The sequence below is a fragment of the Hoplias malabaricus genome, chromosome 10 (assembly GCF_029633855.1).
Source record: "Hoplias malabaricus isolate fHopMal1 chromosome 10, fHopMal1.hap1, whole genome shotgun sequence".
Classification (NCBI taxonomy): domain Eukaryota; kingdom Metazoa; phylum Chordata; class Actinopteri; order Characiformes; family Erythrinidae; genus Hoplias; species Hoplias malabaricus.
The window spans coordinates 23924896-23945857 of NC_089809.1; the positions used below are offsets into that span (position 1 = coordinate 23924896).

Sequence of the window (20962 nt, forward strand, 5' to 3'; positions counted from 1 at the left end):
CAGCCAGCGGTCAGGCTTTAGCAACACACATTCCAGCCAATAGAGGCTTGGGCCACACAAGCCTAATAATTTTATATCCTCCTTCCAACAATCCACACTTACACACACAAATAAAAAATAAAAAATAAATAAAAAATACTACTCACACTTGATCATCACTCAAAAAGAGTTTTGTGGCTATTGGTAAGGAATTGTCCAAAGCCTATTACAAATGTAACAATGACAGTCATTTACTCAAAGCAATTAAATGCTCCCCTTTTGGCTTTATGTTAAACTTGTGTGGGTGAATCTGTGAGTAGAATACATCTATTTAAATAAATAAATTCCATAGCAAGCTACAGAAACGGTCCCAAACATTCACACCTTAGTGACTGCCTTGCATAGTAAAAAGCTACATTTAACTATGAATAGCATTTTGGACCATCAACAAAACTACATATTTCAACATTTTAAAAAGTATCAAAGTTGATATTACACAACTGTACTATCTGTGAAGACATTTTACTTTCATTAAAACAGAGCTCTACAGGCAGAAATTTAATCACCAAAGTGTGCTACATGCATCCACGTGATCAGAGAGCAGCTGTGCTGTGGCTTAGCTTAACCTCCATATCAAAAGTGAATGTAGTCCATAATCTTCCACAGGCATACTGATAAATGACCTTAATCATAATTCACCTAAATAGGGGTCTACACATTTATATGCAAACACAAGGCAAAAATTCAAACCAACTGTATGGAACTCATTTCCTAATACGCATTTAAGACAAAATTTATAATATTCATCGTGCATGTGTTACATATTTAACTTCAGTCATCAAAATTTCAGCTAAATTTCATTGTGCTGTGAAAATTCAGAATAAAAATAATAAAAAGGGACATAACTGTACCTTAATAAAAAAGGTCTTCTATCAAAAAAAAGGATTTAAAAAAAAAAAATAAAATAAATAAAACCCACACACACAACCATTCTTTCCAACAGTTCAGTGAAAAATGGCTGGTTTCAGTGCCTGTTTCAACGCAAGAGCTCAGGAGTGAGAAGCCTTTTTTGCAAACTTATGTAGACCACAAAACAGACTGGCCTCGTAGGTGCTGCAGATGCGGCCCCTTTGAGTTAGCTTCATGTTAAAGAGTTGACCGAGTTACATACTGACAAAAGGTCATTCCACATTCATTCTAGAATAGCTCGCAGTGAAATGAAAAGTCACCTGAGTTACTGCAAGTCTCTCATTCTGTAATACTTCAGTGAAAGAGAGAGAGGCATCAAGGACAGCTGTATTTGCAATGAACCCTTATAGAAAAATATGACTGAAATTTCAGGTCAAAAAGTCTACATAACTGTTGTTGGCACTCTAAGGTTTTTTTTTCTTAATAAATAGGAATAAAATAGGCATTTGTCCCCATATTTTCTCCCCTCAACAGACATCATTAGGAATCCTGGAAATGCAATGAGACTTGCATGGGGCTCTTTTTGGCTATATTTACAATGGCAAATGCACAGGCACTAAAAAGGTCACGCACACTGGAGTGTCAAGATAGTGTTTGGTTATGAGAGCGCTGCACACATGGCCTTTGAAAACATCAACTGTGACATGGCTTAACAACTGTTGTTGTGCCAACAGGGTAGGGCGAGTCATGCATGTCGCACTACAGGCATGCTGCTACCTGCTGAGGTGACTACCAGGAAACCAGCATCTGTTTAATCAGCTGACATACAGCATTTAGTAAACAGAGCAAGTTTATACCAGGAATGACTAAGCTCCCCTCAGATATCACTAATGTCTCAGCACCAACAGGGTGGCTTGAATATTCATCACAAAATGGTTTTTAAGGGTAGTTTATAGTAAAATCTGTAGAGAGGGTTATGTCCAGATTTCTCATGTCTACAGTAAACAGAGCCAGTATAACTTTCTGTCATGTCTTACCATGACCCAGTTAACCTTTTTCTGATTAAAACCTCATTACAAATGGCGCTTTTCATTGCTTGGTACCTACTAAGCTCTGCACATATTTCAGTCCCTGGTCATTTTTCCATTAGCAGAGCTCCCCCATGAAATGTAGCTGGTGATGTCACAAAAAGCTGTCTCTAATGGGAATCGTGGATTTTGAAAACCACAACAGCATCAGAAATGATAAGCACTGTTTAATCATCATGCATTCAGATGTATTTCTTTATTTATTTAGGACTGAATGTCTGTTCCCCAGTTCTCACAGATCAGAGTTTTTTCATTCCTTGTTGCACATGTGCCTCTCACTGGGGTTTTTCATCAGCCACCAATTCAAAGGAGCATTTGAAAATTATGCCACAGCATAATTTTACAAGCTGCCATTAACAACAAATGTAAGTTTCCTAAAAACAAATGTGATAGGTGCCACTTACCAGGTACTACATTCTCCTATTGCAAAAGAAATAGGATGTGTCAAGCTGAGTAGGTACACTGCAATAGTAATGTGCAAATGAATTGGTGTTTGGAGTTTACTTGTAGGATTCTTGACATTACCATAAATCATATTCACGTATAAGAATCACAGCTAACAGAATGTGAATTTGGTGCTTTTTCATCAGTTGGATTGTGGTGAATACATGTAAAACAAAATAAAGTACAGCAGCAATTGAGAGAGACGAGAATTTATTTATTTTCTGACTAGGTGCTTTAACACCTTGAAAATGTTGTGGGAAGAAACATTTCAACTTAAGCTTAGTTTATAATTACTTGAGGGCTACTATGTACAGACTAGCAAGAAACAGTATTTTAAGCCAATTAATTGTGAGGTAAAATGTCTTCATTGTGACAGGCCTACTCAATTCAAGTTCCCTAAAAATACCTCTGTAACCCACGCCCCTCCCACAACTGAGCCACAGCTTTACTCCTGAATGACTGGTAGATTGAGCAAACTGTTGAACAGACTTATTTATAACTAGGAAAATGTCTGCTTGAAAGATTGTTCATTGCCAAACAATGGAGGACTTGAATATTTCTACATTTCTCCTGGAACTTTAGGGTACAAAACAGGTGAATCTCTTCCACAATTGCACAAACAAAGGCAAAAGTGAAGACACTATTCCACTTTAGTTAGTGAAGTTATTCTAAGTATAGTAATGCTCAGCTAAGTAGGTTAAGGAGTGTTATTGGCTGGAATCCTGACAAAGATGTCATCAGCACAAGTGATGCCTACACCCCGGAGCCTCCATTAGGTGGTTATTTAGGGCTATTTTAATCCAGCCCTGAATATTGTGTGAGCACCACGGATTCCCAGTCCCTATATGGAATAATGGCAGATAGAGTGCAGCACAGCAATTTATTCATAGCTAAAAAACAATATCATTACCACTCCACTGATAGCATCAGGCTGTACAAGATAGGCAAAGAACAAGGGCATTCTAGAGGAAATGTGGATCATTCACATACAATTGTTCAAGTGAGGATTGTGTGAGTGGTCAAGGTCTGAGTGTATCTCAGAGCATGGGAATCTCGCCCTCCCTCAGCCCGGCAAGAACCAGTGAGTCATGGGAAAAAGAGCAGGCACTACAGCTAGAGCTTTGCTCAAGAGTCACAGGGCAGGTCACACAGCACCACAAAATTGAAAATAAATTGGACTAATGGAGCAACACACATTATCCACTTCCAGTACACTTTGACTACAAGTTATATACTTAGCTAGTTATCACACTGTCAGGCACTGTAAAAGGTTATGATGGACAATTTTAATGAAAAGGCAGGTCATTACATAAATACCAGTGTGGGAAGAAGCTAGCAGAAATATTTGTGTTGAAGGGGAGCTAAAATCTAAACAAACAAACACAAACAAATATACACACACTCAGTACTCACAAAGAGAGCTGGCAGGACTTCCTCAATCTTCCCCACTGTTCGGTGAGAAATGCCCCGAGCCAGCCAATCTGCAGTGAAAAACCATCAGCCTGTTAGTCTGAGTCTAACACTCAGGCATATTTTAAACCTTTGGACTTACTGGAATACCACAAGACCAGCAGCTAATACAATCAATTCAAATGTAGGCTAGAAAGAAGATTTGTCTACTAAATAGAGGTTTATGCTTTTCAAAAACAAAATGGGCCTACATCACAATAAACAAATCACAACTTTTAGCACTTTTCTGAAAAGTATGTACAAATAATTAATAAAATGTTATGAGCCTTAGCTATTCACTTCAGCTGCCCCCATGTGTTTAAGATTTAGTCATTTGATCAGAAGAATACTGTTAGTCACCACTAAAACATTTAACCATTAAAGGTCATAACACTTTAATATAAACTTTGGAACTAGCAGTAGATCAAAGTATTACCCAATAACCAATTTTTTGCTGTCCATGTGAACTCTCTAACCTCATCATGTAATAAACAGCCAGACAGAATTGAGAGAGAATTTGAGAGATGAGCACACAGTTACATGCTATTAACAGTGTGACCATAACCCTTCAGTTCAAAAAGGTACCACCATGGCAGAGGTTTACTGGTTGCTGTAAAAATACTTCAGTTACAGAAAGATAAACTTTACCTTCTAAGCAGTGTTTAAAAATATCCATGTGCATTGTTACACATTCTGAAAATACTTCAATGACTTCATCAACATAAATACTACTTTTACATTATCAAATCAGTTTTAGCTTTATATTTTGTATTCATACAATGCTGCAGTGTTTAGTGATGAAATGGAATAAAAATAAATAATACATTCCTGAAGTTTTAGATTGCACATTACTAAATGAGGTAATCAAAGCATTACAAACTTATGAATAGAGACTCTCATTAGATCACATTAAAAATGTACTGAACTGCAGGGCATAAAGTGATGGAAGCAAAAGTAAATTCTGTCCGAACAATCTCATAACTTAAAGACCTCTCCAGTAAGAGTCGAGTTTTCTATCTTTTTACATGCTGTGGTGTTTTTTTTATATATATACTAGAAGACGTGACATTGACATTGCTGAGCAACCCTGACACCACCAGGGTTTCATATGTCACTAAACTACGGGTCAAATCCCATCAACTTGTGGGGTGGGGCTTTTGAGCTGCAGGCAAACAGTGGAGGAGTGTGTATACCCAGAGTAGTAACAGACAGTTTATTCTCCATATTACAGGTCAGTGAAGCATCACAATGATTTTGAACCTTGTTCCTTTACAGCTTACTTCTTCATTAAAATTACACTTGGGGCTGTATGACCAGTTATGTTGTATAGTCACTACATTGAGATACTGCGATAAACACTTCACAGTAATATTACATTACAATCACTGTGCACCACATGAATGTATGAGTATACTGGGACAGTAGTAAAAGCAACTGTGTCAAACAGAGCAATGTTGTGCTTGCCTGAATGGAAACAGAACCCTTTTCCCTCACATGCAAAATAAGGGTCCCAAGCCTTTCATGTATACTGTTTGTCACATGAGCAATGTGGAAGCACAACTCCTACAGCTTACATGTGTTAAGCATTCCTCTGTAGAGAATTTGTGCAGGAAAATGTTATGAAGGCAGCAGAATGTACTCATTTAAAAAAAAAACGCTATGTAAATGCTTTAACTTGTGTGGCAGAATGAAAAGCAAGACATTTGGGGAATGCTATTTGTATGTGCAGTCATGGCAGAGTAGCGTTACTGTTTGTTTTAACTCTGATTTGGACAATATTTTATGATTCTGTAATTTTGTCATTTATTCCTATTTGCTTAAAGCAAAGATTAGAGTGAGTGATGCTCTTTACTAAATGACTGGAGAGTTTAATTACTATTTCTGTTCAATAACATTAGGGGATAGAGAGGGGATGGGGGGAAAAAAATAAAAAATAAAACTGTTGCTGACCACATTCGGTTTGTGCATTCCAAACATGTACAATTTCTTACCATGCAGCTACAAAATCATCTTTTAGACAATACTTTAAGACAATTTGAGGGGGGGGGGGGATAAAAATAAAATAAAAATGTTCAAATGATCTGTTTATTTAACCAAGCTGAGGCCAACATCAGCATGTAAGTGGCACTTAAAATGCCATTAAATGCGCAAACACCCAGGTTAATGCACTCAACACCAGCAACACATAAAATAAAGATAGCAGAAAGTTCTTTCCTTATTGAATATCTGTCATGGCAATGTGGGTGTCTGCTGAAATGCAGAGTACAACATGTAGTAGAGAAGATGCTAGCAGGTGTGTATGTGTGTGGGGCAGGGGTTGGGGGTTGGAGCTGCACGCCTACAAGTACTTAGTTTTTCAGCTCTCTTCCTCGTGGCAGAGCCAGCAGTCACGATTTTCAGCCCACTCAGAGAAAAACTTCCTGTCTCATTTCAGATGGAGAGCTTAATGTGTTTGCTGTAGCTGCACTGTTCTCTCTGTGGAGGTTAACTGCATGCAGCATTCACACCTCACCATGAAGACTGGCCGATCATGAATCTAACAATGAACGGCTGGATGATTAATCTTGGAACAGTGGTTACTTTCTGCCAGCAGAACTGAGTGGGTGCTATCTGTTACAACTCTAGGCGATTACAGAGAGACATATTTTAAGTACTACTTGTTAACTTCTGCTTTAGTTCTGGACCATCTTGTTTGTTCAAAGTCCATATTCCAAATGCACTTGAAACCCACTCACAAAGAATAGGTTTATAATGACAGAATTCCTCAGAATCTCTTTGAACTAACAGCAACCAAAGGAAAAGAAAATCTATTCCAAGCAGATATTTGAAACATGGTTTGGTCCTTGGAAAAATACACCTCTGAGTTATGTTACAATGCAAGTGGAGCACAGGTATTTATTGCATATTTTATACATATTTTTCAATAAAATAAAAGGATGCATGCAACATGCTCTTTAAAGTTCAATAGTTTTTTCTTCATTTTCACTGATAAAAGTTACGTACAGATGTTGTATATGATAACTATTTTCTGTAGAAGCCACCATTTGTGGTACTACATGTGTGGATTTCAGAACGGCCGCTTAACAGAAATGTCAACCATGTGGAACAATGTTGCAATGTTATACATAATGTCTCACAACTTTTTTTTTTTTTTAGATGAAATATCTGGCGTTAAATTTTAACGCTGAATGTAGAGTACAAGATTGTAATTTGGATGCTGTCATGCACACTGCAGTATTAGCTTATGCTGCTATTTATAATGCAGGCTATACATAAATGTGCAGAGCTTGTGATTTTAAGATAGCACTCTGATTTCCATGTATAAACAATCCATTTCCAGCCCTAATTTTAATGCTACCATTATTGTCAGGAAAAATTATAAAAAGTACTAACAAGATTAGATTTAGCCAATATTTCAAACCTCTGTTTCATGACAACTGATCCAATTACAAGTTACTGTCAAAGGCCTTCAATTCATGTAATTTATTCCATGTAACTTAATTGAATGTAAAGCCCTACTGCAGATTATGTCTCTTAAACAGTGGTGTGTGGCCTAAAACTTCATAGAACTTCAAACATCTTTTAAAGATACATATGCTGGTGCTAAAATTTAAGCTTGCACACAGATTTAAGTGCATACCAAGAAATATCTTATCAAAAACACCCCAGCAAATAGCATTCTCTATTCCAGGTATATTTTGCTATTCATGCTACTTATTTGTTTCCCATATACCTAATTATTATCTAAATATATACTAAAACTCAAAATACACACTAGCCAGTGTATTTTTACTTGATTTTATTTAGGAAATAACAAACTTACAGAATAAATTAAGCCAGAACATACAGCTAGGGCAAAATTGAAAAATGTGGTGCATACAATTAACATGTTGATTTGCTAAAAAAAAAAAAAAGTCATGTTTAAGCTCACAGTTCAGACTATTGATGATGGCCTTAACTGTATAGGAACTGCCTGTCTAGAAGTCACTCACCATCACACCAGTGAAAAATCTGCCCACCTACTGAGTGATACACATCTTGCTGAGAAGAGGGACGAGATGCCAAGTGTGTATAACAACTGAAACCTGAGCAAATGTAAAGAAAGCTAGTCTTCTTTTGAAGACCATCTACAACCAACCGTATCAGATATGGAAAAATATACATTTAAAATATTATTTATTTTTAAGATTGATTACATTCTAGACTGATGTGGCATAAGCATTTTGGAAACTTTCTATAATATTTAGAATATATCTGAAATATTCTATAAGATTTTCACTTATTTTCCCTCATTTCAACATTTTTTGTTTTATATTGTACAAATCCCTAAATGCGGTATCTGCATATGCCTCCGCTTTCTTTTTAGACCCAAATTAGCTTAATTTTCAAATCTAATGAGCTGCTTAAAGGAGCTCAGGGTTATTGGGTGTTACCACAAGGCTTGAACAGTCAGAATTTATTATACTAAACCCTCATTGTATTATATTAAACCCATTATTGTAAACCCTTATCAAATGACAATTCCTAACAACAAATCTTTACCTGACAAACCAATTCTAAAAAGCTAGATAAACCAAATGAGTTAGTAAAAATAGACTTGAAACCTATGGGAATATACATTTAGCCTCTGACCCAATCACTATGTTACATTTTTTTTCAACATTCTGCATTCAACATTCAAAAGGTAAGAATTTATGCATATGTTTGTGAAAGTGAAGCTTGTTGAAGATGTTGTGTTTTAAAATCAATAAAGTATGCAATTTTTCAAGGAGAGCCCAAATTTTACAACTCTTTTTTTCAAGCTATTTAAATTATGTGTAGAGCCAATCACCCACACAATCAACAGTAAGTCACATTAGAGGCATTATGCCATATGAGGGGAGGGGAAAAACATAAAAAAAAAAATCCCCACATATTACGCAAGTACATTTTTGTCATTTTTACATTTTGTCAAACATAGTTAAGCCATCTTCTCCCCTTCTTGTACACCTTGAATTTTCTTGCAATCAATTTTCATTGATTTAATCATTTTATATATAATCCTTTTTGCTATGTTATTGGAAATTATGAAAAAATATTAGATTGAGCTTTATGGTCTGCCGAAAAGAGAAACTAACCATAGAAATCTGACTTCGAATGTTATGTTTTATCCTCACTTGCTTTGCTCTCACTGGCACAGCTTCAGCAGTGATAGAACTTGACAAAGAAAAGCAAGATACGTTAATGTGCCAACTCCCTCATGGCAGATAATATGTTAGCACATATTCACTGCCAAATAAAAGAACCAAAATACAATAAAAATAAAGAGAAAGAAAACAGGCAGGTCTGGCACAGGAACACACAAGTGGTTTATGCTACTGCTAGGTTTGCATCAGTGTCACCAATTTCCATCTGCTCTAGATTACTAGAGATTTTGAGACTGGGTTAAAAAAAAAAAAATTCTGGATTTTTCTCCAAAACTTTGTGTAGTGATTCATTTTCTTTCATTTTAACTTCTCATTTGAATGGAAAAAACCTGACAATCAAAATGTGGAAAATGTAAAATAAATGGGTGAGAAAAGGTATTAAAATATTAAAAAACTATTTTCCTCAAAGTTGGCTAAAAATGAATTTCAATATTTCACCACTTTCACAGTGCATAATAATTAAGTCAATAAAAAATTATTCAAGGAATCTGGAAGAATTTCAGTGCTTAAAGGAAAGGATGCAAGTCTAAGCTGAATAACTTTGATCTCCAATCCATCAAACAGTACTACATCAGTAGTAGTGGTTGACCTATATATCGGCCGGCCGATTAATCGGGCTGATTTTTTATATTAGCGCAAGAGGCCGATATTTACACATTGCACACAGGCAATGGTGTGGGCAGCTCTGTCATTCTGGCTGTTAGAGTGACCCTTGCATCCATTTTGTCATCTTACAGGCAGACATCACTGAGCACAAGTACAAGTCTCCAACCTGTAGCTGCATACCGTCTCAGAGAAAACGGTATGAATTATTTTCTCTTCTTCAGCTCTCACCATTTGTTACTGGCTGCTCCTTGTAACCTACACTCAGTAATCTGCATCATAAACGACTGAGTTGATAGTTGTAACCTAGAAACCCAGTGTTATTTAGCCTCTTATTTCGCCTATAAAATGTATATATCTTGAGTACTACAGGTCCAAAACGACAGTTACTGTACCAAATTAAAGCTTAATGTCACTGATTTTCATTGATTTAATCATTTTATATATAATCCCACTGATAAATAAGTATTTTTGCTATATTATTGGAAATTGTTATGAAAAAAATATTAGTGGCATTACAGATTTTCAGAATTTTCACGGCGCCATATTTGAGTCAGTGTGTACATCTCATACACCAATCGAACTCTCGGGGCAGACTCTCGGGATCACGAGGATATAAACCAGTATACGCTAAAATGTAGGACTAAGGAATTAAAGCCGAAAGAATAAGATATTCCAAACTTCAGGTTTCTTCCTCATCAATGCCAAAACCGCTGCTTCTCGAAGCCTGAAGAGCCCACAAGCGGCTCACACACAAAGTTAGCAAAGCAGCACTTACCTTAGATAGTCCCCTTCAAAACGATACTAAATCTGAGTCTCTCCTTCAAACCGTTTGTGAGTAATCCTCATGTTTGTGTCAAGAGTACTCGCCGAAAAAAATCCAGATAAAGTACACATTTTCAAAAAAATAATTAAAATATGATCCCCATGAACCCATGTCACACCTACTGCTACGTAGCTTAGGCCCTCAGCTTTCCAACGACATGTCAATCAAGTCTGTAGACCAATCCGGGCAGAGTTATGGCAATGTGCCCCCAAGGAGGAGGGACAAACAAGCAGCAGAGCGCATATGTTTTCAGCGCAGACACCGGGAGACCCAGACACTGCGAGAGAGACTCAAACGGTTCTATTTGGCAGCCACATGCTCCACAAACAATAATCAAGTCAATAAACATTTTTCAAAGCTTAGATGTATTTTACTAGTTACATTTCCCCTGACTGAGGACATTTAAATACAGCAGTGGATGTGGGGGAGTTTGCCTTGCTCTACAGCCAATCAGACTGCAGCTCTCACCTTTTAACACGTCAGTCATTTAAAGGAACACTGTACTCCATGAGGAACAAGTGTAAACATCAGAAATAAACTCAGTACATCAGACTAAAACACACCATAACTAAGGGTTTTTACTGATTGGTGAGGGGCAAGTGGCCACTTCGTGAGGGACAGGAGACCAGTTTCTCATAGAAAGTAAAGAAAAACACTAAGATGTTGACATTAGGTCTAGACAAGATATATACACTGCATTTTTGCAGTAAAAGTAATCATTTTCCTTATAGAGAGCTTGGGGTCTAAAGAGACACTTGGAGAGGCCATCTGTCCACTGTCTGCTCCAGCTTGAATAACTTCAAATGAGTATGAGGTATCAACTCCAAATTTTACCTGATGAAAGTAGACCCCTGGAGACACAAGTTTAAAAATGAAAGTAAATGGGACTCATGAACTCTTCGGTTTATCATCACTGTCTTTTATTTAAGTTATTATCTGAATGGTTTCTTTTACAAATTTGAAGGATTTTCTGTAAAAAATAAATCATGATATTGCCTCTAGTTTATTCACTGCCTGAGGAATGGGAATATTGGCCACTACTGCTGTCTAAAAATCGGCATCAGCTATCAAAAAACCCATATCGGTCAATCACTAATCAGTAGTGCTTCATTTATAGCTGCATAAGCTCAGAATTACTTTAGGAAACCATTGTCAAGCTCTACAATAAATATATGAACATACTTTAAAGAGAGGTAAAACTTTACTGTCCCAACAGTAAAACATATCAACTCTGTCCTAGACACGAAACAATTACCGGTTTTGAATGTAAAACACAGTAAAATTTCTGACATTATTAATATTTCGAAAAATGAAGAATAAATGTCTGTTCTTAGTCAATCAAAATTCGCATAAGTCTCTCAGTCACAACCACGCAGTATGTAACATAGGTTTGTCCTGTGCCAAGTTCCTGATGACTGCGCTAATGTAGCTGATGCTCTTCTAAACATATGCTGTTTAGGGTGGCTGTAGAAAAGTGCTTGTTTAGTTGTCCTGTTTAATTTTCAAATGACAGACATCTCATCCAAAAATAAAGCATTCTAGCTAGCATCACAAATTTGCCTTGTTCCACATTAAACTGTGCTATAATTATATAGTTCTGTTTTGCTTCAGCCTACATTGTAAAGAGGTTCTGAGGCTCTTTCCACCTTAAATGGTGCTCTGTAACATTTTGCCACTTGTTAATTCCACATTAATTTTTTTTTTGGGTGCTGTAGGAGCTATTTGAAAAAATAAAAAAATAAATAAAAATGCCTCTTAAAAACAGACCTCGAGTTTTTCAACAAGATAAATAAATAAGAGGTTTATGAAGTTAGGATTACTTGTTAAACAAAATCTAATATAACTTTTTGATTGTTTATTGATTAGTAATGTTTAATTAGAGTAACAATTCAATATATTAATCTCACAACCATCACTACTGTAAATAAGGCCAACTGTAAAAACAAGATGCAGGCGACTTGATTATTAAAATACTGACAGCTCTATGGGACAACATCAAAAACTCAAAAGTCATTATCAGTAGTTGTAAAATTCTATAGGCTGATATTCAAACATGCAGCTTTTAACCTAGGAGAGAAAACAGAATTGATTGGAGTGAAGTGAGGCTTTCCCCCCCCCACACTTTCTGCAGACTCAACTCAACTGTTTACCAATGAAATTCTGTTTAAAAGTACATAGATTGAAAGTTACCATTAACAGTTCTAAAGTCTTTAAAAGTCATTAACATGAACACAAAAGTAGCAAGCGAGAGCATTTTTAAAATCTTTATGTAAACAAAATGTGCATAGGTCTGCTAATTATATTTTAACAATAATTTATTATTTAAAATACTGATAAGCATTATCATTTTGGCCACTATTATAATGATATTAAGTTTTTATACTGTTTCATGTCTACTCTGTCCAAAAGTGTCATTGAATTCTTTGGGCTAAGGAGCTTCTGGGATGGATTACCACACACTGGTGACCTGTGTTATGGTCAAACAAATCAATATTTCAACTGCTGTGTGCTCTAAAACAAGAGCAGGACTCCTGGCTGTTACTAGTGGGGATGTGCTTTCCAAATTATTTTTATACTCGAGTAACCTTAACAGTTAATGAGTGGTTAACAGATAGTAGACCCTAAAGTCCAAAAAACACTGCAAATCCACGTTCCTCAAGTGAGTTCTTTATTAAACTGCATTTGGCAAGCCCCACATAGGCTGTTATGTTCACTGTGGAGCTGTATTCGTCCTCTGTGCTGTCATTTTTCCAAATAGTGTGACTGAAAAAAAAAATTTTGCCACTCATGTAATGACAAGTTTTCATGTAGGACTCTAGCATTTGCTCTCTTTTTATAGCCTTTTATGCGCTGTTATTTTTTTAAATTATTTATCGTTACATTTATATAGCGCCTTTCTAGATACCCAAGGACACTTTACAATTAACATTTAGAGCTTGTACAAAATTGAGGGGCAGTGTATCTGTTGCTGACATTTTTGTGATTATTTCAGAGCAAGGGAAATGCATTTTTGTGATCTGGAAGTAAACTCCATTATTTCCATATGCTTAGGGCTAGTTTCCTCTTCTGTTGCATTAGTTTTCTGAGACTGAACATAGAAATCAAACGTTGTATGCCTGTTTGATGCTGCACAGTGTGCACACCATTCTGTTGTTTTCTTAGGCCCTGTCCACACAGATTCATTTTTATTTAAATACCAAGATTTTCCTCTCTCCATTTTTTTAAATTTCGCTGTCGGAGAAAATACAAAAACAGCTGAATTATCATGCCAATCCTGTAGGGGGCAAAAGTACCTCTTAAAGAGAGACTTCAAAACACCACAACACGAGAGAAACCTAAATCAGGGAGAGAGGTTTAAACCTAAATCAATCCATACTCCCCATGTAGTGCACTATACAAGATATAAAATTACTGGATCTAGATCTTAATAGTGCATTATATGTATAATTCAGCATTTATTCATAATTGCACATTGTTGTTTAATGACTTATTTTAGAAGGAGTAAAGAGTTATTTATGTTTCAGCCAGAGACAGGTGTGCTTTGTGATGTCAGCATTTATGAAAATATTTACCTTCGTCCACACGAAAACAGTGACAAAAGCATTTTCAAAAATCTCCACCTTGGGGAGCATTTTCAGTGACTTAAAACAGCATTTTATTATCTGTGTGTACAGGGACCAAGTCAAAATGCTGCCAGACCTGATTTAATTTTTCAATGCTATGTTTTCTGAATAACTGGTAAAAGGATAATAGTAAATTCATCAAGCTAACATTGACACCTAAACAGTTAACTGAGTAGTCGAGTATCCTTACACAACCCTACTAGCTACATGTCCAAAACCCCTTTCACGCATGCACTCCACAGAATTTCTAGAGAAACTCCAGAGTATCGGTCCGGAGATGTCCCAGAGTGGTCATTTACACATGCAGCCCCCAGCTGGAGACTTTCTGCCTCAGGCGCACACTAGCAGCAGGAGATGAAACACATGATTTAAGCATGGCACACGGCGCTTGTACAGGATAAGCAGGAGAAAATCGAACATTTACCATGCTGTTCTTAAATGCGCTGACTTTACCAGGAATATTTACCAGGACTCGAGGAGGATAAAGTCGGTCCAGGATGAATGTTGCGGGTGTTCACGTTCACACATAGCTCCTCTGGGTAAACATCAGAACATTTCTGGATTACCGTGTGTGAAAGGGGCATAAAAGTCAAGGTATGTCCATGAATGGGACTTTGATAAAAACTTACATTTATGCGAGAGCACCGTTATTGTACAAACGTACATCCAACAGCACATGCTTTCTTCATAATAAAATATTTTACAATGGCTCACGTACATATTTTACCTAGGCATTGCAAAACCACAGGCATGTGGAAGAAAAGGATGTGGGTGCAGGACTGGACTACCTGTACTCTCAACAGTCCTCAGTACAAAAGTACAAATTGCATGTTGAAAAGTGCTGCACACTTTAACGCTTATTTGAGGGACTTCATCACTAAGAGCCTTCAGGATTTTAGCTGTTGTGAAACGAAATGGCAAAATATGTAGCAGAAATAAAAACAGAATTAACTGTTAATTTGGAGAAAAATAATCTAGGAGTCCTGAGGTTAAAAAAAAAACCCATTACCATTCCAAATTTAGTCAAATATGAATAAATGTTGTACTTATGCATTTTTTGTAAATAAAAGTCTAGTTTATAGTACATTATAACGAGACGATTAAAAGTTTAGTAAAATTCTAGGTTATTTGCTTTCCAACCTGTATCATGTATTTGACAAAATTCATGAATTTAGTACCACTTGAAAAACATCATTTTGAAAGCAGCAAAATGTATTTCTACAGTTAATTTTCACCATTTCTGAATAATGAGGATTACTGTCAAAACACAGAATAATTTAAGGTGGAATGGGAATAAATGCAAAATAAAAAGCCAACTTCAGCCTGGTTCATCTGCCACCTCTTCTGACTCATGCTCGCATTGAAATGAACAAGAAATGCATTAACACAGCTATCCAAAGTCTGCAATTTAATCCTGCCATCTGCAACAGAACCTAGTCATCCACTGTTTTATACTTTCATTAATAAGCATAATGTCACAGAACTACTGAGCAAAAGTAATCAAACACACTGCTGTTTCTATGATTTGCCAAAAACTAATTGTAGGTTTAGTGTTCTCACTTTAATATTGGCAGCAGAAATATACAAATAAATAAAATCAATCTATAATATTTATTATATCACGTTTTACTCATTTCTAAAGACTAATTCAGCTACTCATTCAATTGGGAATTTAATACATTTGCAATATATTGCAATTCCAACGACATTGATTTCCTCACGTAAAGGAAATGTTTGCCTTGGGTTTTAACATTCATTTCCCCCAGAAAAAACAAGAAAACACAGCTAAATACATAACATAACCAAACCTAGAAGCAAGGCAGACTGGCCACAATAAACTTATTTAAACCAGCATTCATTGTCTGTAACCGCTTATCTAGTTCAGGATTGCGGTGGGTCAGGAGCCTACCCGGAATCACCAAGCTCAAGGCAGGAACACACCCTGGTGGGGGCGCCAGTCCTTCACAAGGTGACACACTCACACACGTTTGAGTCACCAATCCACCTATCAACGTGTGTTTTTGAACCGTGGGAGGAAACGGAGCACCCAGACTAAATCCACGCGGACATCATTAAATCAGCCTTCACCATTATATAATTTAAAAATACTTAGCAAATTTTGTTCTATGCCTGGTTCTTTTTTTTTTTTGGTAACATACAAAATATTTTGCTCTGGTCTAACCTCCCCCAGGAGGTGACCCCTCAAGACCTCTGCCACAACTGGAACTCTACATTAGAATATGGCAAAGACAGCTGAGAGTGAGGAATGTAAATGGTGTCCAGGACATGTGCCTAGAGAGATGTGCATAATTTGGCAAATGACTGACAAAAAGGATTTGGGGAATAAAACTCTTACACAATCCCCCAACAATGGCTCGCTCAATTAAACCCTTCTAAGCGGTTTAATACCTCAAAATGCACAGCAGGAAGAGCTCGCTGATAGAAAGCAGGACACCAGTGACAGGTCTTTTTAAATTTGTTCTTAAAATGATTTGGGGCCACGTTCATCAACATAAAAAAGCCAATTTCTCTTACACATTTGTATATAGACATCAGTACCCATAAAGGCTTATTTCATGTCCGCATGAATATTAAAAATGTCCCTCAGGCACATTAAAATAAAAACATCTTCACATGATACAGCTGCACTGGGAACTGCAGATCTGCAGAGAAACAGATTTAACAGGAGTTGGCACATCAGCTCAAATCACACAATTTTAATGAGGAACAATAATGGCTCCACAAGGTTCTTCCGCAACAAGACCAGTGTTAGTGCTTATTTACAGCTAAAGTATCTCATGATGTTTGAAAGAAACGGATTAATATTTCAGGTTAAACATCTTTCATTACAATTTTGCCCACTTACATTTGTACAGGTTTCTGTACCAAAAATAATCATAGGCTGTATTTTTACTGTGCATTTAGGAGCCTGTTAGCACAGTGGTGAAGGTGGGGGAAGGTGCAGAGAAAGTAACTGCAAAAGGGGTAGATATGGCCTAACAGTTGGAGAAGAGGACTTTGGAAGGTCACCAGTTCAATCGCCATGACTGGCAGGAAAAATGAGGGTAAAGAAGTGAAGGAAAAGTGCTGTCTCCTCAGCATCCATGGCTGAATTGCCCTTGAGAAAGGCACCTTACCACCCCCTCAGCTGCTAGGGTGGCTGCCCACTGCTCCAGGGGTGTGGGTGTAAACCCACTGCTCCCTTAGAGCACTTGTGTTTGTTTGTGTGTGTGTGTGTGTGTTTTCCATGCCACGAATGGGTTTAATGCCGAACGCACATTTCTTTGTTAGTGTGAAATGCAAATTACCTCTGTTCTGATTGGCTGTTCTGAATCAATTATCATTCAAAAATCTGTCCGTGCGGAAACACTACATATAACTTCAGTATGAATGAACAGAGTTAACTGCTGTAGGCCGAAGAGATTAAAAGACTTTTCAGTTTTTTTGTAACATCACAAAAATAGTGAAATTCAGTCGGGTTATATAAGTGGCCACGCCAAACTCTTATTCCAAAAAATGTTTTCCGCGTCAGGGGCCTTTACAGTCTGAAAAAGTTCGTTAAATTTTGTAAGAGTAGTTTAGCTCCGCTGACTGAGGAAGACGTGCAGACGCAGATAAGCCAGCGAGCTAATTCAAAATTATTCAGAAAACAGCAACAAGAACCGTATTAAAATGCAGACCTGTGTTTCTGACCTTTGTTTTAGAGAGCTCTATAAACCCACTGTAAGTGAAATGCTGCTACACAGACACGGACATGTTATCTACATTAGCCTCCAGCTAACGCTCCTCCCGCTGTGGAGGTGTGATGTACAGCAACAACAAAACTTTAGAGTCCGACTGAAAACACTCGGAGGAAGTTTAGAAAGAAACTCACCGCCTAAAGCCTCGCAGAGGGACCGCGGGCCTGCACACGTAGGACCCTCTTCAAAAAGCAGACACAACACTAAAGGAAGGACTTGAGACAGCAAAAATGCGAAATAAAAGCGAAACCTCGCTCTCTGTCTCTGCTCCAGAATGGCCCGATGACGTCACTCGCTCAACCATATACGCCCTCAGTGGAGCTCAGTGTGGCCTAGTCTCACAAAGTGGGGCTTATTTTGCACTTTGTCTGATTTTTACGATCAACTATCTCTTTTCTGTAGCTTTAATGATAGTTGTAGTGTTTTAGGTTTAGTAGGAAAGAAACAAGCGAAATAAAATCTACTCCCTGCTGGACATATAGCACAAATTAATATATGTGGGTGTAAACGAGGTAATGAATTCCAACAGCAAAGGGCTGTTTAGTGGTTACCCTCCTTAAACATGCTTGCATCTAACTCATCTGATAACTACCAGGTGTTAAGGGGGTGTGTTTGAGTAAGAAAACAATCATAATTGATCCAAGCTGATGCGCTATGTAGGAAGATTGAAGGCCTATTAAGATGAATACAAAAGGAAATCCACGTAAAATTATCTTCAGAAAAAGGTTACCTTCACAGCTACTCAGTTTGAAAATGACTTTAGGTGATATCCAGAGTTAACCCCTTTATTTTGTTTTACAATATTTGCAAAGGACTAAAAATATAAAATATTTCACCTGTACCTTATAGATGAAAAGTCAGGGACAGCAGCTTATTTGTTGCTGCACAGTTTGTGGAAGTCATCCTAGAGTCTATCATTAGTGGTAATAGAAAGCTTTCGGCTGTGTGTTTATTAGTTTCTGAACTATTCTCAGTCCAGCAGTGAAAGTGAGGGCTTTAACAACTCCACAGCACTACTGTGTCTGATACAATCATGCCAGTGCAGTTCTTCAGTTTGTACACTAACACAGTACCACTACATACGTTACATCTGTTATTTTGACCACCTCCTGATTTCTATTTCACTGATCATTCATGAATCTTTTAAAAATGTACATGAACCAGCTATGTTTATCATCATCACATAACTGTTTAACTTTTAGACTGTTAGCTTAAAACAACAGCTTATTTAAAAATGTATTTATCACTTCTGTGGAGCAGTAGGCGCAACAGGTAGTGTCGCTGTCGAGCCACAACCCTGAATTGGATAAGTGGTTACAGACAGTGAATGAAAGAATATCACTACTGTGACAATGCTATTTATTTGCTGGTGCATGAGCTAAGCTAACAAAAGTGTACTTTCACTTTACAACAGTGGACGTTGGGAATTTAAAACTTGTAACACATTAAATTTTATTAATATTTGTATTATTTTACTTTGTTGGAGTTTTAGGCGGCATGGTGGCGCAGCAGGTAGTGTTGCAGTCACACAGCTCCAGGGGCCTGGAGGTTGTGGGTTCGATTCCCGCTCCGGGTGACTGTCTGTGAGGAGTTGGTGTGTTCTCCCTGTGTCCGCGTGGGTTTCCTCCGGGTGCTCCGGTTTCCTCCCACAGTCCAAAAACACACGTTGCAGGTGGATTGGCGACTCGAAAGTGTCCGTAGGTGTGAGTGAATGTGTGTGTGTCTGTGTTTCCCTGTGAAGGACTGGCGTCCCCTCCAGGGTGTATTCCCGCCTTGTGCCCAATGATTCCAGGTAGGCTCTGGACCCCCCGCGACCCTAAATTGGATAAGCAGTTACAGATAATGGATGGATGGATGTTGGAGTTTTAGAGTTAAATTGAATGAAAATTTATGAAAGAGCACGTCTTGTTTAAATTGCTCAAAAAAACCATCTATATATGTAGAGTTTGTTTTCTGTAGATTTAGATATTTTCCATGCTATGCACAGTGAAAAAGTTGTGACTGCAAATGTGTGACTGAGATTCGCCTTGCAACATGTTATCATGTTATGGTAGCGTAGTGTGATCATAAGAATCCACAGCTGCTCTACATATGAATTTTGGTGAGTATACAACTTTGTGACAGTGGTTCAACTGTCCACAATATAAATACTATATGATATCTTGCTACAGAATATCAACACATGTCTACCATTGATAAAGGGCTCACATTTTCCTTAGCTGCTTAATACCACCTTCTGGAATTGTATTTAAAATACTCATAGGCTCTATATTTGATTTCAATCCAATTCACTGAAAATATCCTCACAGTCTGCAAGCACTCTGGGACGTTTTTGTACTGTAATGGTTTTTATACTTAGCCATGACTCTCTATTGGGAAACAAATAGGTGCCTAGGACAGAAAGACTATTCCAGCCAATCAGCAATAGGGTTGTATTCTTCTGGTCGGAAAATTCAGCATAGTTACACTGGCAATGCACATGCATGAATTTGGGGTGTGGAGCTTCCGAAGGAACACTGAAGAGAGGGGTGTGATTGTTTTGGTCTTCATTTCAAATATGAAGAGAATGCTCTCCAGAATTGTAAACAGCACCTTTAACCATTATAAACACAGTTGGCTTGTGCACATTAACGCTGTATATGAGACTAACCTGTATTCTTTACATTGACAAATCCACTTCAGTAAAATCATCTTATATGCCAACTATTGTCTTCAAGTGACAACAGGATTGCAAGGCAGTTCTATTCATGTTACAGATGCAGGCAGAGGCAGTGTCTAGACTAAGGTCTGTTACTAATGTGCTACTATGTCCTCTACACAGAATGGTACCCACTAGGCTACACCAACCACATACACCAATCAGCAGCAAGATCAAAACCACAGAGAGGTGAAGTGAATAACGTTGTCAAGGTTAATGAGAGATCAGTCAGTTCTTGAAATTGTTGTTTTGGAAGCATGTGAAATGGGCTTAAGGGCTTAAGGTATTTTTTACAAGTGACCAACTGTGATGGCTAGACTGGGTCAAATGATCTCTGAAAAGGCAGATTTTATGGAGTTTTTTTCAGTATGCATTGGTGAAAACCTACTAAAAGTGGTCTAAGGATGGACGACCAGT

The 20962-nt window shown here is 37.4% G+C and overlaps 1 protein-coding gene across 2 annotated transcripts in view; it reads right to left on the reverse strand.

The window, feature by feature from the left end:
* Positions 1-18362, reverse strand: part of ncalda (neurocalcin delta a) — a 38803-nt gene extending 20441 nt beyond the window's left edge. Inside the window, exons 1-2 of one of the 2 annotated variants that reach the window (XM_066682847.1) lie at positions 17982-18362; positions 3834-3901 (exon numbers count right to left, since the gene is read on the reverse strand). The gene's annotated coding sequence lies outside the window, so the exon portion shown is untranslated. The remainder of the gene's footprint in view (positions 1-3833; positions 3902-17981) is intronic. The other variant, XM_066682850.1, reaches the window with a different exon arrangement.
* Positions 18363-20962: the final 2600 nt, after the last annotated feature.